The sequence below is a fragment of the Bos grunniens genome, chromosome 15, assembly GCF_055505025.1.
Source record: "Bos grunniens cultivar Pamir isolate PY7600 chromosome 15, Bosgru_T2T1.0, whole genome shotgun sequence".
Lineage (NCBI taxonomy): Eukaryota > Metazoa > Chordata > Mammalia > Artiodactyla > Bovidae > Bos > Bos grunniens.
Window position 1 is genome coordinate 83,437,393 of NC_141179.1, and position 7,749 is coordinate 83,445,141.

A 7,749-nucleotide genomic window follows, 5' to 3' on the forward strand; every position below is an offset into this window, starting at 1 on the left:
TTCTGTGATTTGTTAGTTATTCAGCAGCGTGTTGTTCAGCCTCCATATGTTGGAATTTTTAATAGTTTTTCTCCTGAATTGAGATCTAATCTTACTGCATTGTGGTCAGAAAAGAGGCTTGGAATGATTTCAATGTTTTTGAATTTACCAAGGCTAGATTTATGACACAGGATGTGATCTATCCTGGAGAAGGTTCCATGTGCGCTGGAGAAAACGGTGAAATTCATTGTTTTGGGATGAAATGTCCTATAGATATCAATTAGGTCTAACTGGTCTATTGTATCATTTAAAGTTTGTGTTTCCTTGTTAATTTTCTGTTTAGTTGATCTATCCATAGGTGTGATTGGGGTATTAAAGTCTCCCACTATTATTGTGCTATTGTTAATTTCTCCTTTCATACTTGTTACCATTTGTCTTACATATTGCCTTGCTCCCATGTTGGGTGCATAATATTTATAATTGTTATATCTTCTTCTTGGATTGATCCTTTGATCACTATGTAGAGACCGTCTTTGTCTCTTTTCACAGCCTTTGTTTTAAAGTCTATTTTATCTGATATGAGTATTGCTACTCCTGCTTTCTTTTGGTCCCTATTTGCATGGAAAACCATTTTCCAGCCCTTCACTTTCAGTCTGTATGTGTCCCCTGTTTTGAGGTAGGTCTCTTGTAGACAACATATATAGGGGTCTTGTTTTTGTATTCATTCAGCAAGTCTTTGTCTTTTGGTTGGGGCATTCAACCCATTTACGTTTAAGGTAATTATTGATAAGTATGATCCCGTTGCCATTTACTTTATTGTTTTGGGTTTGAATTTATACACCCTTTTTGTGTTTCCTGTCTAGAGAACATCCTTTAGTATTTGTTGGAGAGCTGGTTTGGTGGTGCTGAATTCTCTCAGCTTTTGCTTGTCTGAAAAGCTTTTGATTTCTCCATCATATTTGAATGAGATCCTTGTTGGGTACAATAATCTGGGCTGTTGGTTATTTTCTTTCATCACTTTAAGTATGTCTTGCCATTCCCTCCTGGCTTGAAGAGTTCCTATTGAAAGATCAGCTGTTATCCTTATGGGAATTCCCTTGTGTGTTATTTGTTGTTTTTCCCTTGCTGTTTTTAATATTTGTTCTCTGTGTTTGATCTTTGTTCATTTGATTAATATATGTCTTGGGGTGTTTCGCCTTGGGTTTATCCTGTTTGGGACTTTCTGGGTTTCTTGGACTTATGTGATTATTTCTTTCCCCATTTTAGGGAAGTTTTCAACTATTATCTCCTCAAGTATTTTCTCATGGTCTTTCTTTTTGTCTTCTTCTTCTGGGACCCCTATGGTTCGAATGTTGTAGCGTTTAATATTGTCCTGGAGGTCTCTGAGATTGTCCTCATTTCTTTTAATTCGTTTTTCTTTTTTCCTCCTGATTCATTTATTTCTACCATGCTATCTTCTAATTCAGTAATCCTATCTTCTGCCTCTGTTATTCTACTATTTGTTGCCTCCAGAGTGTTTTTGATGTCATTTATTGCATTATTCATTATATATTGACTCTTTTTTATTTCTTCTATGTCCTTGTTAAACCTTTCTTGTATCTTCTCAATCCTTGTCTCCAGGCTATTTATCTGTAATTCCATTTTGATTTCAAGATTTTGGGTCAATTTCACTATCATTATTCGGAATTCTTTATTAGGTAAATTCCCTATCTCTTCCTCTTTTGTTTGGCTTGGTGGGCATTTATCCTGTTCCTTTACCTGCTGGGTATTCCTCTGTCTCTTCATCTTGTTTAAATTGCTGAGTTTGGGTGTCCTTTCTGTATTCTGGCAGTTTGTGGGGTTCTCTTTATTGTGGAGTTTCCTCGCTGTGTGTGGGTTTGTACAGGTGGCTTGTCAAGGTTTCTTCGTTAGGGAAGCTTGTTTCGGTGTTCTGGTGGGTGGAGCTGGATTTCTTCTCTCTGGAGTGCAATGAAGTGTCCAGTAATGACTTATGAGATGTCTATGGTTTGGGGGTGACTTTGAGCAGCCTGTATCTTGGAGCTCAGGGCTGTGTTGCTGTATTGCTGGAGAATTTACTTGGTATGTCTTGCCCTGGAACTTGTTGGCCCTTGTGTGGTGCTTGGTTACAGTGTAGGTATGGAGGTGTTTGATAAGCTCCTGTCAATTAATGTTCCCTGAAGTCAGGAGTTCCCTGGAGTCAGGGTTTGGACTTAAGCCTCCTTGTTCCAGTTATCAGTCTTATTTTTATAGTAGTCTCAACACTTCTCCTTCTATACAGCACCATTGATAAAACATCTAAGTTAAAGATGAAAAGTTTCTCCACTGTGAGGGTCACCCAGAGAGGTTCACAGAGTTACATGGAGAAGAGAAGAGGGAGGAGGGAGTTAGAGTTGACCCGAATGAGATGAGGTGGAATCAATAGAGGAGAGAGCGGGTTAGCCAGTAATCACTTCCTTATGTGCACTCCACAACTGGACCGCTCAGAGATGTTCACGGAGTTATACAGAGAAGAGAAGAGAGAGGAAGGAGACAGAGGTGGCCAGGAGGATAAAAGAGGGGAATGAAATGGAGAGAGACAGATCCAGCCAGTAATCAGTTCTCTAAGTGTTCTCCACCATCTGGAACACACAGAAATTCACAGAGTTGGGTAGAGTAGAGAGGGGTTAGGGAGGAGTCACAGGCGACCTGGTGGAGAAAAAGGAGAGTCCAAAGAGGGAGAGAGCAGTCAAGCCAGTAATCTCGCTCCCTAGTAAAAAAATGGGTACTGAAGATTAGGTTCTTAAAGGTACAAAATTGGTAACAAACACCTAAAAGCAAAAATTAAAAATCTAGAGTAGAGTTTGGAATTTCAAAAATGCAATGTTAAAGAAAAGAAGAAGGAAAAGAAAGAGAGAAAAAGAAGAAAAAAAAAGTCACAAAAATTATAAAGAAAATATAGGTACAAAATTGATAACAAATACCAAAAAGCATAAATTAAAAATCTAGAATAGAGTTTGGAATTTCAGATATACAATGTTAAATAAAAGAAGAAGAGAAAGAAAGAGAGGAAAAAATTCACAAAGATTATTTAAAAAAAAAAAAGGTACAAAATTGATAACAAATACCACAAAGCTAAAATTAAAAATCTAGAGTAGAGTTTGGAATTTCAAAAATACGATGTTAAAGAAAAGGAAAAAAACAGGGTCACAAAAATTATAAAAAATATATATATGAAGTTTGCTTTTTAAAAAAAAATAGGGTCTTTTTTTTTTTTTTCAAAGTAATAGTAGGTTTTAAAAGTGAAAATTAAAGGAGTAATAGAGGACTTAAATTTTTTTTAATTAAAAAAAAAGAAAGAAAAGATGATCATAAAAATAGTAAAAATATATCTAGGACTTTCTTTGGTTTTGTTGTGGGTATTGTGGGGTCAGTTCAGTTTCAGCTAGTTCCTTGGTCCGGCTTATATTTCTCAAGATCTATAGGCCCCTTCCTATGTAGTCAGTACTAACCACAGGGTTTTAATCTATTGCCTGTTGCTTCCAAGGCGGTTCCCTCTGTTATAGCTTCTTCTGTTTGCTGGTCTCTTCAGTGTCTAGTTTCTGCCCTGACACAAAGGGGACGGTGGAGGAAACTTTTTTTTTTTGGATCACTTGTTCAGTTGCGCTGTGGGGAGGGAGGGACGCTGCAAACAAATAACACTGGCGTGTGCTCGCAGTGCCTCAGCCACACTGGGCCTGCCCCCGCTCACAGCGCATGTAGCCTTCCTGCCCACACTGCTCAGGCTCTAGGTTGCTCCACCAGGAACCATCCGAGGCCAGCCCTGGGCTGCTCGCACCTCCCAGGTCTAAGCCGCTCAGGTTCAGGCACTCAGGTAGTCCTCAGAGGCACAGACTTGGTTGGGCCTGCATTTTGTGCCCTTCTCAGGTCCGAGCAGCTCAGGTGATGAGATGTTTGGGGAGCGCAGTAGCTGCGACTTATCGCCTCCCTGCCGCTCGCTTATCTAGGTGTGCAACCGGCACACCTTCTCAGGTGGATGTTGACCATCCAGAACCCCAAGAAGTTTTAGTTAGCAAAGAAGCCTGCTTACAGTTTTGTAGATAATGTCTCTCTGGGGCTGCAATTGCCCCCTTCTGGCTCTGGCTGCCTGTCACCAGAGGGCAACGGTCTGCAGCTGGCTATCTCTGTACACGCCTTTGTTCTGTGTGCGGGCCTGGCAGTGCCTTAGGTTAGGGCTGGCTTTTCGTGTGGTAGATATCCCACAGTCTGGTTTGCTAGCCCAAATTATTTTGCTCGGATAGCACTCGGGGTATTCAGGCCAGATCCTTACTCTAAGCGATGCAGCCCGCGTCATGCCTCCCTGCCCAGCCCCCACTTGCTAGTGGCGGGTGCAGGCGTCTGCACTGCTTCTCCACTGGGGGAGTTACTGTAGGGCTCATAATCTGCGGGGTTTAATTGTTTATTTATTTTCCTCCCTGTTATGTTGCCCTCTGTGCTTCCAAGGCTCGGCACAGATTCAGCAGTGAGAATGTTTCCTGGTATTTGGAAACTTCTCTCTTTTTAAGACCCCCTTCCCGGGATGGAGCTCTGCCCCTCCCTCCTTTGTCTCTTTTTTTTTGTCTTTTATATTTTTTCCTACCTCCTTTCGAAGACAATGGGTTGCTTTTCTGGATGCCTGATGTCCTCTGCCGGCATTCAGAAGTTGTTATGTGGAATTTACTGGGCATTTAAATGTTCTTTTGATGAATTTGTGGGGGAGAAAGTGTTCTCCCTGTCCTATTCCTCTGCCATCTTAGCTCTTCCCCCATAAGTGTATTTAAAAATATTTTCTAAAACCATTCTGTCTAATGTCTTTAGCTGTTTTACAGTGGTGGGTACATCTATACCATCCAATCTGCTATAATAACAGAAATGCAATCTTTCAATTGGGCTTCTCTTGTGGCTCAGTTGGTAAAGAATCAGCATGCATGTGGGAGACCTGGATTCAATCCCTGGGTTGGGACGATCCCCTGGAGAAGGGTAAGGTTATCCACTCCAGTATTCTGGCCTGGAGAATACCATGGACTGTATAGTCCATGGGGTGGCAAAGAGTCGGACACGACTGAGCGACTTTCACTTTCAATCTTTTCAATATACTTCAGAATTCAAATGATCACTTCTTTTCTTTGTATTTTAGCTCTCCCAGGTCAGCATAAAGTGAAGTGAAGTCGCTCAGTCGTGTCCGACTCTCAGCGACCCCATACACTGCAGCCTACCAGGCTCATCCGTCCATGGGATTTTCCAGGCAAGAGTACTGGAGTGGGTTGCCATTGCCTTCTCCGTCAGCATAGTAGCATGGAAATCCCCTTGTTCGTTCAACTGTTGACATTAGGTGCTAAAAACAGAAACCCAGAAAACGAAGTCTAGACTACACTGTGCATGGTGTTTTCCACCCCAGGCAAGTTATGTCAAAGTGTAAAGTCATGCTCCTCTCCACGTCCGTGCTTTCTCCCTGGAATTGCCTAGGCACCTGGAGAGTTTGCAGTCTGTGACAAAGCCATCATTGTTCTACTTTCAATGTTGTGTATGAGAAACATTTTTTCCTGACCTTGTATTTAGTCCCATCCCCTCCAGCCTGCAGTCTGAAATTCTGAAAGAGTATGCAAGGGTCAAATACTGAGAAATTGAAGGTTATATGGACATAAAAATTAACATATCAAGTGCTTTGTGAAGTCATTGCTGGTGTAAGAAAGGAGAGTCAACAATCAAGACTTAAAGAAACTGCAGGATTTGCAAGGCACTGAGCCAAAGTGGATTTAGATGGACTGACTCACTTGAAACCCTGTTGAATAATGTTAAATTCATTTCCCTTGCATAGTCTAGAAACTTCTAGTCGACAGGTCATGAGGCTCCCAGACCTTTAATTAACCATGACAATGAGAAAACATTCCCTTCTTCTTACATCTCTTAAGAGCATCTTTAATTTCCTTGTTCCTCAGACTGTAAATCAAAGGATTCAACATGGGGATCACCACTGTATAGAAGACTGACACTATCTTGTCATAGCCCAGAGAATTGCCAGCTCTTGGGTGCATGTTGATGAAGAGACCTGATCCAAAGAAAAAGATCGCTGCTGTCAGGTGGGAAGCACAGGTGTTGAAGGCCTTGGCCCTGCCTTCAACAGAGCTGATCTTCAGGATGGTGGCAATGACATAACCATAGGCTATCATGATGATTAAGATGGAGATCACACCAAAAATCACTGCTGTCACGAATTTTATCACTTGTAGGAAGAAGGTTTCGGAGCAGGAGAGGACTAATAATTAAGGCAGGTCGCAGAAGGAGTGATGGATAACATTTGGTCCACAGTAGTGGAGCTGAAGTAAGGCACACAACTGAATGAACGAGCCAAGGAATCCAGTTATACAAGATCCTGCCACCATCTGCATGCAGAGAGAGGGGCACATGGTGGCTGTGTAGAGCAGAGGACTGCAATGGCGACGTAGTGATCATAAGCCATGGCCACCAGCAGACAGCACTCAGTCAGACCCCGGCTAGAGAACGAGAAGTGCCGCACTGTACACCCGTAAAGGAGGTGAGTGCAGGCTTCCTGAAGAAGTCCGAGTGCATTTTGGGGGTTGTGGAAGTGACATAGCAGAACTCTAAGAAGGATAAGTTGCTGAGAAAGACAGACATGGGTGTATGTAGGTGGGAGTCCGTCTGAATCAGGATGGTGAGATTCAGGTTCCAGGGTGCTGTCAAGACGTAAGTCCCCATGAACACGGCAAAGAGAGCAATTCTGAACTTGAGAGAATCCGAAAATCCGAAGAGGATAAATTTGGTGACTATTATATTATTCCTTCCTGCAGCCATTGTCTTGAAGTTTCTTCAAACTGCAGAAAGATTCTTGGGTTGTAAAAATTGTCTAATATCATAAAACCTACTTGTTTTGGATAAAGTTTCATATTTTTGGACAAAAATTATTCATAGTCAATATAAGAAACTGTAAAATTAGTTAAAAATACATTGAGGATCCCATTTCTCAGCACACTTGATAGTTTGTGATATATTTTTGCCGTTTTTCTGCACATACATGTGTGCACACATAAACACACAGATGTTGCCAAACTGTTGTCTGAAAACTGGTACTGCTGCTGCTGCTGCTAAGTCACTTCAGTCGTGTCCGACTCTGTGCGACCCCAGAGATGGCAGCCCACCAGGCTCCCCAGTCCATGGGATTTGCCAGGCAAGAACCCTGGAGTGGGTAGCCATTTCCTTATCCAAAGTATGAAAGTTAAAAGTGAAAGTGAAGTCACTCAGTTGTGTCCAACTCCTAGCGACCCCATGGACTGCAGCCCACCAGGCTCCTCCATCCATGGGATTTGCCAGGCAAGAATACTGGAGTGGCTTTCCATTGCCTTCTCCAAAACTGGTACTAGTTTACACAAATTCAAGATTTTATGATAAAATATCTTACAATCCCGTTCAACACTGCCCATAATTATTTAGCTTTACTCTTTGACAATCTTGCAGGTTAGATTAAAAAACGTTTTCATTGTTTTCATTTGCATTTACTTTATTGACTTGCTTGTACATATGTTTTACCCATTTGTTTAGTAGGTTACTATTGATTTGTAGGAGCTTTTAACGTATCAAGGATCATAATTCTTTCTCCCTCATATATTTTGCTAAATCTTTTCCAAGTGTATCATTTAATATCAATATTTTTTATGTTGGATTCTGCTATATGGATTTCTTTTATTTTTAGGTGCTCAACTGTGGCTCAGACAGTAAAGAATCAGCCTTCAATGCAGG

At 41.5% G+C, this 7,749-nt stretch overlaps 1 pseudogene; it reads right to left on the reverse strand.

Moving 5' to 3' along the window:
- Window positions 1–5,858: 5,858 nt before the first annotated feature.
- Window positions 5,859–6,807, reverse strand: LOC147358859 (olfactory receptor 5AN6-like; annotated as a pseudogene).
- Window positions 6,808–7,749: the final 942 nt, after the last annotated feature.